At 40.9% G+C, this 16439-nt stretch overlaps 3 long non-coding RNA genes across 3 annotated transcripts; 2 read left to right on the forward strand and 1 right to left on the reverse strand.

The window, feature by feature from the left end:
• The first annotated feature begins 63 nt into the window (after positions 1 to 63).
• Positions 64 to 16014, forward strand: LOC116657960. Its single transcript, XR_004313147.1, has 4 exons — positions 64 to 592; positions 14707 to 14796; positions 14936 to 15002; positions 15785 to 16014. It is a non-coding gene; the product is annotated as an uncharacterized LOC116657960 (long non-coding RNA).
• LOC116657964 lies at positions 713 to 8356 on the forward strand. The gene is made up of 2 exons (XR_004313151.1): positions 713 to 2411; positions 3427 to 8356. It is a non-coding gene; the product is annotated as an uncharacterized LOC116657964 (long non-coding RNA).
• Positions 8713 to 14429, reverse strand: LOC116657965. The gene is made up of 3 exons (XR_004313152.1): positions 12123 to 14429; positions 10816 to 10818; positions 8713 to 8724 (listed from the first exon to the last, which is right to left on the reverse strand). It is a non-coding gene; the product is annotated as an uncharacterized LOC116657965 (long non-coding RNA).
• Positions 16015 to 16439: the final 425 nt, after the last annotated feature.

Raw genomic sequence — 16439 nt, forward strand, 5'->3', positions numbered from 1 at the left:
CTCCACTGCACAGTGGCGGGCGGGCGGGCGGGCGGGCAGCCGAGCCGGCCGCGCGGCGGGCGATCAAGGAGCGAGCGCAGCGCTCGGGCGAGCACGGGGGGGAGCCAGCAGGGGCGCGAGACGCGGGGCAGGGGAGGGAGGTGGAGGCCCGCGGGCGGAGAGTCGGGAGCCAGGGAAAGAGCCCGGAGAGCGAAAGGAGAGGGAGTCGGGCAGGGCGCTTAGATAGAAGCCGACTGAGCAGGAGGCTCAAGCACGCCCACTGTGGAAAGGAGGACGGGAAGGGAGGATGGGAAGGAGGAGAAGAAAAAGGAATCTGCGCCAAACCGGGAGCTCTAATAAATCAGAAGGGGAGGGCAAAGGCGTCGGGGCAAACTCCCGGGGAGCAAACCCGGACTGGTAGGGAGAAAGGGGTAGAGAAAGTGGCCCAAGAAATGGAACAAAGGATAATGTGCATGGGTTCGTTTGGGGGCGAGGCATATGGGGTGTGAGTTTGACTGTGCTTGTGTGTGACCTTCTTTCGGGCCTGCAGGGTTGAGGAAAGAGGTCACAGAAACCAGGGATTGCGGGAGACAGACAGGAGGCTGGAGTGAAGGTAGGCGGGGTGGGGGTGTGAGAGGATGACTGAGGAGAAATCTGGAAAACTGGAGCGAGCGGGGGCTTGGTGGGGTGGCGGGATCTGGGAAGAGGGTGGGAGGGAGACATCTAGGAAGAAATGAACAAGGCTAGTCACCCGGGGAAGGCCTGGATGCCTGGCCCAGCACCACCGACCGGGAAACCGCGCCCGAGGTCAAGGCGGGGTGACCAAGAGCGCTGCACCCGGTGTCCGCGCGCAGGTGGGCACCGCTGCGCGCTGACCAGTGTGCACCAAGGGGTTGCGCTGGATAAGGCTCGGGTGATCGTAGAGTCTAGAATTTCCTCTGCTGTACCTACACTCAACAAGTTCACTCCGGGTCACGGATATCTCATTTTTTAAAATGACGAGGTTAAGGTTCCTGGCGAGCATAGTATTAAATTGCAAGGGATGGTGATGGGGATGGGAAAGGAAGCTACCCTCAAATTCAGATTTGCTCCTAAAAACCGAAGAACATGTGAAGTTAGGAGGGTCATCCTTTCCCCCAAATGTGTGCCCCACTTCTAAAACCTGATTTTCCGATTTCTTTACTCCAGCAAGGGCTTGTATTTTGGTAGCAAGAGGATATTTTTGCTCTGTCCTGCCTTTGGGTAGAAGGACTATAAATATGATTCTCCTGGAAGACCAGGTGCCAAGACTTCTGCCGGGCATATTGGACAACGTTCTTTGAATCTCAAGAGCGCGGTGTTAATGCATGTTTTTGAAATGTGTCAGGAAAACATCCATAGGTCCCATTTGGTATTCCCACCAATATTATTTCCTGCATAGGGGCAAAACTCAGCCAGGCCCACCGTTAGAGAGTCCTCCCCTTTGGTCCTCAAGAGAGGATAAAGTCCCCTTTAAAAGTTTTATTGCTCTTCCTAAGTCAATATACCAATCTTGCAATTTTAAGAAAAAAGAATGATGTTGGGAGAATATGTGTGAGATACATACATTTTTGAAAGCCTGGCGTTTAAAATAACCTAGGTCACCATATATGTGCCGGGATTTCCCTACATTTGGGGGCTGTCTGAAACATGTTATGTATTTTCTTGAATTACTCCGTGTTTTGAATTCATTTGAGTTAGCAGTAAAAACAGGCAAACAAACTTGCTCAATTTGTTTTGAGTGCTAAATCCCTTCACTTTGAAATAGCTAACAGTCGACAGATGGACTCATTTTATGGAAAGGGTTAGCCTCTTCAGCCACGAAGAAAACTGATGAGAGGTCTACATTTTTAAGCCATTTCTAACCTCCACGTAACATCCGTGAAAACTCAAATTTTCTCTTTTTACCCGGTGGAAATTCAAGACAGTTTTATTTAAGGGGAGAGAAATGAGGGTAAAATGCCCACTTGCTGTTTTTACTTTTCTTTCCCCTCTGTCTCTGAGAATTTCTATTTCTGCTTTCTGAAATCTTGCTGAGGCAAGAAAATCAAATTTCTTCAAGTCGCTGGACTGAAATCTAAGGTCATAACATACCGCGTAATGTAGTGTAAGAAAGACATTTTCGTCGCTGCCCATCAAAGATTTTTGCTGCTTCCCCAGCCCCCTGAATTATGGGTTAACGTCTTCCCCTTTCTTTTCATTTTATGGAGATTAAGAGACGCTCATAGCAGAACAGCCTTGCCTTCATCCGGAGGCGAGGATGGGGAATCTCACGGAAAAGTGGAGAAAAAGTGAGAAAATCAGAGATAGGAAGATTCTGAGACGCGCGGAGAGACAAGAGAAAGAGAAAGGGACTGCGCTGCAGAGACGCGCAGATAAGCGCGTGCCACTCCTCCCTCTTTCAGGATTCAAAGGTTTGCAAACCCGGGCTAGGATGAAGGGGCTCCGGGAAGCTCACATTCCCCTCGCCCCCCCTTATGTCTGGAGTCTCGCCCGCCAGGGGCTGGTTAACCCCAGCCCCGGCCGCCGCAGACACCGTGCCGAGCTTTTGGGTCCTCGCCTTGCCCAGAGCCAGTGCAGCTGAAGTGAGCAGCTGGTGGGAAATGCAAATGGCTCCTGGAGAAATAGAAGACACAGAATGATTCTCATTCCCTCCTCGAGTGTGTGGAAGGAGCTGGACATACGTTTCACGCTCCTAATCCTTCTTTTACATTTTTAGTCATACTCCTATTAAACAACTAATTAATGCCCAGAACCACCAGGGAATACATTAGGCATGCAGCAGAGAGGCAGGGTGCTGGGGGGCTACAAACCACCATGCTGATTTAAGACGTGGATTTCAGGTTTTTTCTCTCGTCAGGAACAGAAATGGAAGAGTGGGCTGTGGCGATTGTATTTAGATTCCGATTACTTCAAATTAGAAGGGGGTGGAGGGACCGTCCAAGCAAAGCAAGCAATTCTCTGCCCTGCAGATGTAAACAAGATTGTAGCATCAAAGGTACCAGCTCCTTAAGGGCCAGATCGCCTGGGCTGTGAGCCTGGGGTGGGGAGACACTGACCTTATGTATCAGTGAATTTCAAGTATGTTACACTTTTACATAAACAACTCCGGAGTCGATCTCCTGGTGAGATTCACTGTTCTTGAATATCTTAAATTTTTTTTCCTGGAAATATACATCCTTGTTACTTTACCAAAATTTTGAACTCTGTCTAAAGATAATAACCTTCCAGTAAACTAGTGCACTGGACCATTTCCTCTAGCCGTTCCTTTTGCCTTTTCAATTGTTTGATTTAATGTGTAGGGGATACAGAGAACTAAACATAGCCCCCCAGCTCCCCATCAGCATAGGAATAATGGTGCTGGCTACATGGGTTCAGAGAATTTTTAGTGAGATTCTGAATTATGTCCCTCTCTCTAATATTTTGAAGCAAGTGGCAGAAATATTAGGATAAGAATCAAATCGTGAAGCTCAGAGAGGACATAACATTTTGTGATCAAAGTGGGGCAAAACCGAGGACAAATGTGGAACAACGTCTGCCAGCTCACTTCTCACCCAAGAGGTAGGATTTGGGAAAGGTACAGTATTGTTTTGAAGCCCCCCGTGGCTGGCTGCGTGCTACCATTTACTTTCTTCACTCTGGATTATGATTTCAACCCTGGCAAGCAATTTCCCCAACTCCTTATCTGACAAAAAGCCAGTATGTAAATACCAATAGCTAGAGATGTTTAACTGCCTCAAACATTATTGATTTGCTGGCTGTTCTAAATTTTCTTCCCAGTCCAGGGTCTGCTTCCGAATTGTCTGTGCAGGCAGTTTGATCCTTACCTCCGATCCTACAATACAATAATTGTTTTTCTGTTTTTAGGCATTTAAGATGAACCAATTGATTTGCATACAAATTAAAATTACTATGCGTTGCTTATTCCCGTGTTTTATAAGCATTTCGAAATTAGTGCTTAACCACTTGAGCTAAAAGAATATATACATGTCTGTATTGACTCACTAATGAATTACCTAATTAAAACATCTTGGGGATGCTGGGCTCTGGAAAGACTGTAAAATCAAGACATATCAGGGGAGGGACGAATATTGGAAGGGTAACAGACCGAGGTCTGGAACTCAGAACGGAGTTTCCGGTGATTTCGAGCTTTAATTTTGGAGCACTGGCCCTTCTCTGTTGTTGATGATTTTGTGCTTGTTTGTAAATAAATGAAGTGGAAGGAGCGCTCCGGTGGCCGCGGTCGCTCAGGCCCTTTGCTCTGGCAGGACCTTCCAGCCCTGACCCAGAAGCGCTAAATCCTGGGAGAAGCTGGGCCAGCCCGGGGGCTTTGTGGCCCCGCCGGCGGCCTGGACAGCCTTCTCCTCTCCTCCAGCTTCGCCGACTGGCTGGCGGGCCGACGCAGCGCTCTCTCAGCTCGGTCGGAGAGCTGGAAATGGAGCCGACATTTAATAGATATGCTAACTGAGCACTTACCTTCGTCCTGAGAATAAGAATAAAAGGTAGCTCTTCTTAAGAGAGGCGGTGCAAAGGCACGCTAGGAGTTCAGAAAAGGCAGGCGGCGGGAAATCTGTAGCCTGGGGGCTCGCCAACATCCCCTTTCATTTCAAGCACTTATTGATTTGCTGTTGTCATCTTTGGCGACGCAGAAGGACACTTGAAAGAATTTCTGATGGGGCTCTGATCTGAGAAAGGATGTGACCTGCCCAGGCTCTCACCAAATTCTTAATTACCACATCAACTGCTTTTTTTCATCCCCCATCCCACCCCACCTCTTTCCCCTCCGTGGCAACCGACTTTGCTTATTCTTAACTTTTTAATTATTCAGAATTAAATAGGTTTCCTTTTCTGTAGTGGTTTTCTATCCAAATCTTCCCCCCTCCCCCATGGTAGGGTCTGCATATTGATCCCTCTGACCTTTGGCACATCTGGGCCTTCCGAAATCTCTCAATCTTTTTAGATTTGAGGTTAAAAGGCTCCACCCTCTGCACTATGTGCACGCTCAGAGATATGAAGGCTTGCACAGACTGCCCTCAGACCCAGGGTGTCTAGCAGGTGTTCCCTTTTCAGCTTGTCTCTTGAAATCTGAAATGCCTGCTTGACTTGAACTTGGATACTTCTCTCTCCTTCTTTCTTCCTCTCTTGTCCCCATCCCTTTTTCAAAGCAGTTTGACCATCATGCACATGTGTCCACAACATCTCCACCTACGATCTTTACCAAACTGTAAATAAAGAGCAACACGTGCAGTAGGTTGGTATACAGATTGCATTAGGAATCAGAATCCCTGCTTTCAGGATTCCTCCACCAACTCTGGTTATGATCTATACTGAGTCATTCCAAGCAGGAGAGCTATAGGAATCTGCACTGTGAAACAGCAGATAAAGCCACAGTAAAAAGAACAATTTCAGGGTCATTTCATTCGAATGCAAATTATGTTTCTGGGTTTTGTTCATAACCATTTATTTTCAGTATATGCAGAATTAGGGAAAATATGTCATCATGGTTATTGGTAGGGAGGGGAAACACCTTGGGTTCATCAGTGAAAAGAAGACCCCCAAAGTCTACAACTTTCAGTGGTTTAATTCCATTTATAACAGTGGGAACAAATAAGACACAAACTGCCTTGTGTATTTTATGTGCATTGACCAATCTGAGTTTCCATTAAAAGCAGTTATGAAGAATTTCTTTTAACTTCTGATAGCAACTTCAGGAAGTAAAGCCATTGAGACAACGTGAACCTAGGTAAACCCCTTGAGCTGACTGTTCCTGTAAGCTCAGGGGTGTAATATTGCTTCTGTAGGTTATTTTTACACTATCTGCTAGGGTTTGCTGGTTCTTACCAGACCTCACATCATTGTTTGATGTTGCATCCATTGTAGGCAAGCTCAATTACTATGCTGATTTTAAAATAGTTTTTTCTGCCAGCATAATCTTGGTTTTCAAATAATAGAAGTATTTAATATACAAAACTCTGAGTTTTCATTTTTTCAGGAAGTTTTTTTGATTGTTGCAAGTAATAATAATTTGTATTGCTATATGTATTACTTTTATTTTTTATTTTGAGGAGTGGGTGGGGTCCACTATCACCATTGCCACAAAAACCAAAATCTAAAAATTAAGCTGTTTCTTGTATAATAATTGGGAACTTGAAATGCATCTGACTTACCGCTGTCCTACAAACGTACCTTGTAAATTTTCTTGGAATTTCTGGCAAGTGTTTGCAGCAACAGGAATAGCTTCTCATCGAAGATACTCTCTTCGATGGATTCTCACTGCTGGAGGAGTGGCCTTCAAAGCAACGAAGGAGGAAGGAGACATTGGAGGTTGACAGCCGCTTCAGCTGAAGAAAGCCAGAGTTCAGTGATGTGGTTGAGGCAGTGGTCAAATCTCCCATCCTGAATTTCCCTTTAATTAGAGCACTGACTTCCTGACTGCGGGATTCTGAAGCGCTTGGTGTTTACACAGATTCCCCCCGCTGTGGTCGTCGCAGTGTGGTTTCATAAGTCCCCGGTTCGATGACGTTTTATAGTTGTAGCTATACTTATTATTACAATCTCAGCGTTCAGGTTTTGATGCATTGAGATGAAAACTGCTCTGTTAGTAAGCTGTAGCAGACAGAAGAGATGGGACAAGTGAGGACTCACCAGAACTCAAATTCAGACGTGTTTAGATGACTTTGACTGCATACAAAGTCTGGCAGTGCTCTGGCTCCCCCAGCTCTCCACCCTAAACTTCATGTGGACCATGAGAAAAAGCCTCTGGCTAATGAGGTATGATGAATTCTGGGTTTAAGAAATAAGAGCATTTACATTGAGAACCAAGGGAAGTCAGGAAACCTGCTATACGAAATGCTATACGAAGTGGGGCTGATAATTTGAATAAGTAATAGAGGTAATAACTAATGTTTATAGAGTGATTAGTTTATTTAGCCATCATGCTAAACTTTTAGCTAAACATGCTAAACATTAGCTAAACATCATGCTAAATACTTTTGTATTGTTCATCACGTTTATTTTTATACTAGCATTATAAGGTAGATACTGTCATTTTACAAATGAGGACAGTGAGGTTTGGAGTGATTATGTCATTGGCCCAAGGTCACTACCTGGTAAGAGCAAGAGCTTCTAGTCACTGGCATGCAGAGTGAGTAGGAAATTACTTCATATCACATAGGCATTAAGTGTCACAGTTGGAATTTGAATCTCGATTTGTCTACCATCTCCAGAGTCCCAAATGTTAACTAGTACACTGAACTGGTGGTGACTGTAACTGGAGGGTCAGAATCTGCTGAGGGGAAGAAATATAGAACTTCCATGTGGAAAATTTCAAAAAACAAAAGAAAACTGCAGAGATAAGAAAAGCAAATATATTATCTAGGGCATGGAGAAAGTCAGAAATGCCTTAAGTGCTAGAGAGGAGGAAAAGAGAAATGATTGAATAAAAGACATCAGGAAAGCCCAGCTCCAGGATTTGTCCTGGGCAGGCCATTCCAGGAAAGAGAAAGATAAGTTCAGGGATATTTGTGAACAGTAGGAAAATTAATGCTTAGATGGTCAGGATGGCCTAAGCCTAATAAATCTAGGAATGTAGTTCATAAGACTCTCCCTGAGATTCCAAAGTAGGCTAAAATATCTAAACTGAGTTTGAGTAGTTTTATTCTAGAACCAAAGAGAGATGCAAGTAAGGACTGAGTAATAAGAATATCCATGTTGCAGGAACATGCACGTTGAGTGGGGAGTGAAATCTAGAAAAACCTGTTAGGAATCTGGTTATTGTGCTAAATCATGCCAGGCTCAAAGGAGAAACGAGATCTTACCTATCATTACCTACCTCTGCCTAGAGTGCACCCGAGTATCTCCATTACTGTTGTGAAGTCATTTGAAATTTACAGTGAGATGACTTCCTGTGCTGAAGAAGAAATCTTGCACGGAGGAGCATCAGGAGGTGAATGAAGGGGAGAGAGAATGATCCCAAGGACACAGGCTGTGGGAGCAATGCTCCACTTAGATGAGTTGCTGATGGTAGAACGTGAGCCAGGAGAGAACGTCAGGGAGACTTCTGCAAAATCCATGTCATCATAGTGGGCCTGTTGCTGATCGTAAAGGTTATTTCCAATTCAGCTTTGTCCCTTTGTCAAAAATGAGCCAAAACTGGCTTCACTTCAGCCTTTTCCAGAAGGGATAGATACACACAAGTGTATGTATGGATTCCCAGTTTTATGAAGCACAGAAGAAGCAAAAAAAAAAAAAAAAAAAAAACAAAAGAAGACTCAATCCAGTTTCCTGTTTTCTGGTAAAAAAATTCTCTTATTCTTTTGTGGTGTGTGTAGAATAAGGAAACATGAGGAGTGGGTTCAAATAAAGAAAAATGATATGTGAGTTCATTTCAAGGGAGACCTCAGTTTGTGCTGTCACAGGAATCCAGACTATCCCTGTAAATGCTATGGTATTTTTGAAAGAAAAGTTCAAGGGCACACTGTCTTATTTTCCATCTCTAGCCTGTGAGTCTCATAGTTACTTTAAAAAAATAAATAAACGGGGAAGAAAAATTAGGATCCACAGAAATTAAAAACTAGAAAGGATCTAGAGGGTACACTCACCCTCAGCCTGTGTTTAAATTATTCCCAGAAAGATATCCAGTTACACTCTTTGGGAAAGATTCCCCCTTAGATCCCTTGTTAATGCATTTGGATGCCTCATAATTTCACATATACACTGAATAGCTATCTATTGTGTAAACCCCAGGTACTGAAGAGAATAATGTCATATCATATAGCTCCAATTAATAGAAGGCATTTCTTCCAGACTCTTAAATATTTCATATGTCTTTTACTTTCAAAAATCTATATGAAAATATTATTAGCCCCATTAACAGATGGAAAACTATGTCACAGAGACTTACAGAGAGTCAGCCCTGGCTGTGCAGCACGGTGCTGAAAGAAGTAAGTTAAAGGCAAAGTCAGAAAATTCTACGTTCAAGGCTTTCCTAGCAGGCACGTCACTTCTTGGGGCTAGTTATTATCTGTCTGAGTAAAGTACATGTTTGATTGTAACTCTATCTGTCCTTCTGTTTGTCTGCCTGTGAGTAGTTTATCTTTTAATCCATCAATTTATCTCCTTGCTACTTTTTAAATATACCACAAGTTAACCGATGTTGATAAAATTTCACCCTTACCATGAGTGCTACTTGAGCAGATTGAGATGGTTGTCATATTTTTCACATTTCCCATGTAAAAAACAGTTCTGCCACTGTTTAAGTGCCATGATTTTGTTCTTACCTGGAAACTGTACATGTACCACACCTGTCACGAGGGGACTGCCTCCACTTATTAGCACTTTTGATATTTACACTGTCTCTTGGGAGGATGTTGATCGTTTTGTTCACTTCACTTGATATTCTAACAACTGCCTTTTTGTTTAGGTGTGTGCTTTCTCTCAGGTGTATTTAGTTTTGTTTCCCAAGCGTAAAGTCACTGATTCACTTAAAAATATTTAAATTTCCTGAAAGAAAATGTTGGCACAATCCTGGGACAAGTATGATTTTCCATGCATCATCTTTATCTGGATATAAATGTTCTTTCTTTTCCAAATCCACATATTCCAACATTTGGGGAGAAGTTCTTTTTCTTGAATGTAATTTATGAGCCCAAAGCAACAGGATTCTTACTCATTTTCCTTTTTGATATTTGCTCTCCTTATTCTCCCCTGAAGTAGTTCCTCCTTTCTCCCAGAGATGCACTCCAGGGAGCCTTTCATATTATCTTCCTCCTCACGGGAAAGCAACTGTGAATTGTACAGGTTAGAGCTACATCCTCTCAGTTCTTTATTTCTTTTGCCACAGTTGACAACTCATACTTCTTTTCCCGAAGCATTAATGTCATTCTACTGGTTTCTGATTTACAAAACTCAAGGAGGGTTCACAAAAGTCAGTGAAAATAAAAATAATGCTTTTCATCTCAAAACCTTTATTTGTTGCTTTCCTAATTTTAGAAAGGAAACTTATGGCTTTCCTATATATTTTAAAATTATGACACAAATCATATACCCTCTCCTCATCCTCTACCCTTTCCAAATCCACAAGAATATGTGGAATAGAGAGAAAAAGGAATCAAGAAAGGAAAAGGAATGACTCAACTCAACTGAAATGAGAAAAAAGCTGAGGCAGAATCTAGGATTGTGGGTCAACAAGATGGTTCGATTAATTTGGTAGATTCATTTTGTGGTAGTTTGTTACTCTGAGTTTTGGATGATGGAGATGTGTTTCTAGATCTTTAAAGGGCATAAGCTGAGTTTAAAAAGAAAGACTAAATACTTTAATTATACGCAAATAATCACATGAAAATGAAAGAAAAGAGAGATGGTTAAACAGATGTGGTAGGGTGCAGGGTTGGGGGAAGACAAGAATTTTTGAGAGTAGAACAGTTTGCAGATTGACTTTAAGAGACTCTTTTTGAGTCTTTTGTTTCCCACATTAAACTTAAGTAGTATTACATTTTTAAATTGAAAGTTTATTTCTAAATTCAGGTGAACTTAACTTCTCACTTCCTTGACCATTTTGTTACACATAATTTGTATTGTAAGGAATACCATGATTGAGTTTAAATGTGCTGTCTTAGTTCTTTCCTTTAAACATATCTTTTGGGGGGTTTGAAAAAAGTAGGAAAGTGCATTATTTCCAGGTCCTTCCAAAGATTATTTCACTGAGAAGCTATAGTTCAGTCGTTGAGCTAGTTCTGACCTCAGAAGGCTCCCAGGATTTGAAGGAAGGTGAAGACGAGGATTTGAACCAGCTTCCAGGCTGCTCTCACTGGGCTTTACTACCTGAATCACACAGGTGAGGACATTTGAGAGAGTTCCTCAAAAGAGGATATATCCCCGGAGTTCCCCGTTTAGAGGTCACATAGCCCATGTAGAATGAGGAGCCTCCCAGGGCAGAGAAGCTCAGGGCGCGGCGCTGGGACAGAAGCAGTGGAACCCTCAGGGCTTCTTCCCCGCTGTTACCACGGACTGGACAGGAGTCGTTGATGCCCCCTCTAGGAATCTACTTTTTAAAAATAATGTATTTATTTTGTAAATATTAAATTTTATTTATTTTTGAACAAGGACTTTTTTTGGGTGTGGGTGGGCAATGAGGTTTATTTATTTATTTATTTTAATGGAGGTGGTGGGGATTGAACCCAGGACCTCATGCACACTAAGCATGTACTCTACCACTGAGCTATACCCTTCCTCTGCTTCTGCATTCTGTTTATAGCTCATTCATTGGTCTATGCTGGCCTGGCAAAGACATGCTATGTGAAGTTGAAGAGTAGGGAGGAAAGCACAAAAATCAACATTTCTTTGTGAAATAAGAAAAAATATATCAATTAACTCTAAAATAGGATGAATTACTGATCTGGATAAAATTAATTGACTTTAATTGATTCATTATGTCTGATTTCCTACCTCAGGTTATAAGCAGATATCTGAAAACTGTGAAGCTGATGTTATTCTAGATGTTCAAAATAACTGATAATCGAGGGGACTGTAATATAATAAACACTTTTCTCTCTCTCTCTTTTTTTTTTTACTACTATTAGGATTTAGTTGATAAACATTACTGTTAAGCTGAAAATACCTCACTGTTTTGGAAGTCAGTGGCTGTGATTATCATTATTATTTTGCACTATGGATTTTTTTAGTTTTTTATTCCTGCCAGAATCATACCTATATAAAAAAAAAACTTACGACAAATAAGCTGTCATAAAACACTTAAGAAGGCTGAATCAGATCTCTCTATCCTAATTAGAAGTAAAATGAATGAAACTTTACGACTGTGTTTTATTTAATTTTTAACCCTTTTAAATCTAAAAAGACAGTTTAAAATAGTCACATAATTATGAATGTATTCTCTCTACATTCTGGATTCTATACATAGAGAAATAGATATGTGTTTAAGTATTTCCATAGGAGGTCCATGTAAAGCATTATGATTTTAAATAGGCCTCTCTATATAAACGTGTGTATAAATATTTATGCACATATATACATACATTATATGTCAACATTCCCTGTAAGTCCTACTGCTTATAATTTTGACAACAAAAACAAATAAAGAGTAGGATAAATAATCAAAAGGGGAAAACTCTTTGACTCATTTAAAGAACTCAGATATAAATTCTTTTACATCAATTACAATTTATTTATCAAACATCTTGTGTCATTTCCTTGTGAGCTCATGTAGGCGTAGCACAATGTTTAACTGCATACTTCATTCAGTATAGGATGTTTTCTATTTTTAAAAGCATTCTGAAGTGTGGATGAATTGTAAAAAGACAAGCAATCCAGTTCAGACTCTCCCTGCCTCTCCTATCCCTAATCTTTTCATTCATAGAGGTGATTTTCCTATAAGAGTAATAGCTATTTAGAATATGTTTAATAAAGGATTGACTCTTAATTTAAGTAAGAATAAAGTCCCCATGGTAAGATTCTCAGTAAGGGTTATAAGGGAGCTTTTTATTTTTCCTCCCCAAGAACACCTTGGCACAGTTACACATAATTAAAAAAGTATATGCCTTTAATCTGAAGCTGACTCTTCTTTGGAGTAATGTTGGTGAGAGTTAATGAAAACCTCCTTGTCTCAGGCCAATTAAAAAAAAGTAAGTGACATGGTCTTAGTAGTATAAAATGATACATTGAAATATTTTTAGATGCTGTATCATGTCCCAGTTTCAATCACTAGATTGTTTTGGCCCTGGGAAGCTAAAAATAATCCCTTTTCATTCATCCTAATACTCTATGTCAAAAGAGCTGGCTAATTACAGTATTGTATTGAAACTGTATTGAAAGTATAAGTTTGGAATGTATGAAAAATGTTATTCCTCTCCATGAACATTAACTGTTTGGATCATATTCAGTATCTTTTGCTACTTGCTCTGTAAATTTATTTATGTGAAAAGAAATTGAAAATCTGTTTGTTGTCCTCTGTCATAATGAAGAGAAAACTCCTAAGTGATTTGACTACAGCTTGCTAAGCACATTATATTTATTTTTAAGCACATTATCTATGAAAAGCAAAACAAACAAACAAACAAACAAACAAACAAAAAACAGGTAAGATGGCAGGACTGTTAGTGAAAGTGTAAATTAAAGAATATTTAGAAGGAAGGCAGTTTTATTTTCTTTCAAGTATACACATAATAACCTGAGTCAGGCTCCTAAGTGCTGCCTTCTTGAGCTAATTGTGCTCCTTCAGCTTAATTTTTGCAACAGGGAAGAAATAAATATATGTATATATGTCAGCTTTCGGAGGCCATGGGCTAAGTATTAATTTTTGTGTTCCAAGCACAATTCCTTGATACCAACAATTGCTATTTGTGGAACGGAAGAATAAATGGATCAAATGACAAACTCTTTGTGATGAAAATAATCAGGACTAAAAATGACATATCTGGCAATTTTGATAATAATAACTATATCGGACTGACCTGTGGGCAGTATGGTTCATTTTTTTTTTTTAATGTTTCACTCAAGTCAAATTGCCCATCATGGGTCTATTATATGGGTCCACAAATATGTCTTAGTGAGACAAACAAGCTCTTTACTAGGCAATAGTGTGGGACTCTTTATGTTTTTTTCTTTAAAATTATTTTACAGTTAAACATTCCGTTAATTCAGAGTAATGCTTCTCTCATTCTCAAGACTGGAGTAATAAGCTTTTCTTTTCATACGTCTAGGTTTTGGATGATGACCATAGCTCATATGTAATGAGTGTACTATGCTAGGCAATTTATTACATCGATACTATTATCGTCCTCATTTTGCAGATGAGAAAAGTAAGACTTAAAGAGGGACAGTAACTTTCCCAAGTTCTCACAAAAACAGAGAGTGAGCAAATAGTTACAAGCTTGGATGCAAATCCAGGCCTGTCTGACTCGAGGGTCCAAATGTTCATATTCACTTTCAACTGCCTCTGTTAATGAAGAGTATAATTTTAGCACGTGCACTTTTTGGGAGCTTCATAAATATAGTTAGGAGCCGTAGGGGTATTTTCTTGGATAACAGCTGTGGGGAAGGTTTGGACATGACAAAAAAAATCATCAGATATTAACAAACCACAAATTATTTTAGAAAATATTCATTATGCATCTTGATATCTTGGGGGGTATAGAAAGTGGTCACATTAGGTAAATTTAAGGAAGGTGACTGTGACGATGGTATAGCTTTTCATTCTTAAGAATATGGACTGTCATTATTTTATTTAAACCACCTCTTGCAGCAGATTAGAGTGAGAGTCCAGTTTTCAGCCTGGCTTTGGTAAGAAACAGAAGAGTCTATGTAACATTGCCTTCAGTCATTGCATGCATTTCAAATATGACTAATGAGATTCCTCTTCTGAGTCTGGAGAGGGGGCCCAGCTCCATTTCAAGGAACTTCAGAATCAGTTTCTCTACTCCCACCCTGATCTCCTGTCATCTTTTTGCTCATATCCAAATATTCTTGACATACCTTCTACAGTTAGAGACAAAATAATTGAAAATCTGCTTCAGGCACCATTTTGGTATGAATAATTTCTGTTTAACCAGTAAACAATTATAAATGACAAGTTCCTTGCCTGGAAGGGTTACCAACAAGAGGGAAAAGAAAAGTACAGGAAAGCAGGTGAAAAGTGAACTTTAAACACTTTACAACTTTGTTTAAGGTCAACTCTGTTTACTTTCTCTGGGGCAGGTCAAACAGAAGGAAACAGCACATGCCAGAGAGCTGCCACTAAATGCCTTCCATACCTTCTCAAGCTGGGTCTTCACCATTTTCCAGGGGGTAAGCATTCTTACGGTTTTCCCATTTTCCCCTTGAGCAAATGGATTCTGGAAGGTTAAGTGACTTGTTCAAGATCACACGGGGTTGGGATCGATCTTAGGTTGAAATGAATCCGGAACGCATACATTTCCTTTTCTAGCACCGTGTCTCCTTAGCATGGTACAAACTCAGGTGGGCCTGGAGGCAGTGAGCCAGCTCTGCTTCAGGTTAGTTATGCCAGGTTTCTCTCTTCTTTTCCTCCTTCTTCTTTTCCAATAGGGTGGACTTTGTATAAAACAGTTTAATTTTGTAGGGGGTTGTTAATTTTAGTATCACAGAGAGCTTCTGGGGATCCTTTTAATTAATTCAGTGGCTTATTTTTCAATGTATTTATTTATCCATATACCCTTCTTTTTCCTGCCAAAAAGAAGGCATTGAACAGCGTTTGATGATTGAAAGACTAGCTGGGATAACATTAATTTTCTCTGTTTCTCACCGTGTGCATGCTGGGATTTAAGATATGCGTGGAATTTTCTGTAGAATCATAAGATATTGAGGTTGGAAGAATATGCAAAGAACATCTTAGCAACCCCTCATTTGTAGATAAGAAAACTGAGGCTCTGAAATGATAAGAGAATCATCCGAGGTCACATGCATGCTTATTGGTATTGTTGGGACAAGTACCTGGTCCTCTTTTCTGGGCATCACTATATAACCTATCAATTTAACATTTTTCTCGATGAGGCGAGGGAGCCTGGGGTTCTAATACTGTACAACTTAATTATATTTCCCCATTTTTTCTCATTTGTCCTTCTGATGGAGTACAGTAGGTTGAATGGTGGTCCCCTAAATAAATATATCCACATCCTATTCCCTGGAACTGGTGGATGTCAGTTTACCTGGAAAAAAGTCTTTGAAGACATAATTAATTTAAAGATAGTGAGATGATGAGATCATCCTGGATTATCTTGGTAGACCCAAGATCCAATGGCAAGTGTCTTTATAACAGAAAGGCAGAGGAAGATGAGACTGACTGAAGAGAAGACAGGGGAGAAGGTGATGTGAAGGTGGAGGCAGAGATTTGGAGAAACCAAGGAGCGCAGAGAACCACCAGAAGCTGGAAGAGGCAGGGAACGATCCTCCCCTAAAGTCTCTGGAGACCGAACAGCCCTGACAACCCCTTGATATCTGATTTCTGACCTCCAAAACTCTGAGAGAATAAATGTCTGTTTAAAGCCACTCAGCCTTTGATCATTTGTTATAGCAGCTGCAGGAAACTAATACATGGGGGAAGAGCTGATATGATAGAACTGATGTTATATAAAAAAAAAAATCGTAGAACCGATGTCTTTTCTCTCACTGCTGACTTCACACACACTAAGGGAGAGTGGGTGTCTGCTGATGGGAGTGGACAGTCGAAGAGCTTCAGGGACATATGAGGGTTTTTGTTGTGATATAGACAGGCAATAATGACCTTCTGGCAAATGACGGGGATTTTATTAAAAAATCCCCCAGAGAAAGATGAGAATATCAAGTCAAATAAAGTGAAGGAGTGAGAGAGGGACAGAACATTCCCTGTTTTGTGCTCACACCCTTTCAGATCATGGTGCCCTCACCCCGCTTCCTGGATACCTGTGAGCCCTTCTCACCAAGCCACTCGTCTC

The sequence above is a fragment of the Camelus ferus genome, chromosome 2 (assembly GCF_009834535.1).
Source record: "Camelus ferus isolate YT-003-E chromosome 2, BCGSAC_Cfer_1.0, whole genome shotgun sequence".
In the NCBI taxonomy this organism is placed as follows: Eukaryota; Metazoa; Chordata; class Mammalia; order Artiodactyla; family Camelidae; genus Camelus; species Camelus ferus.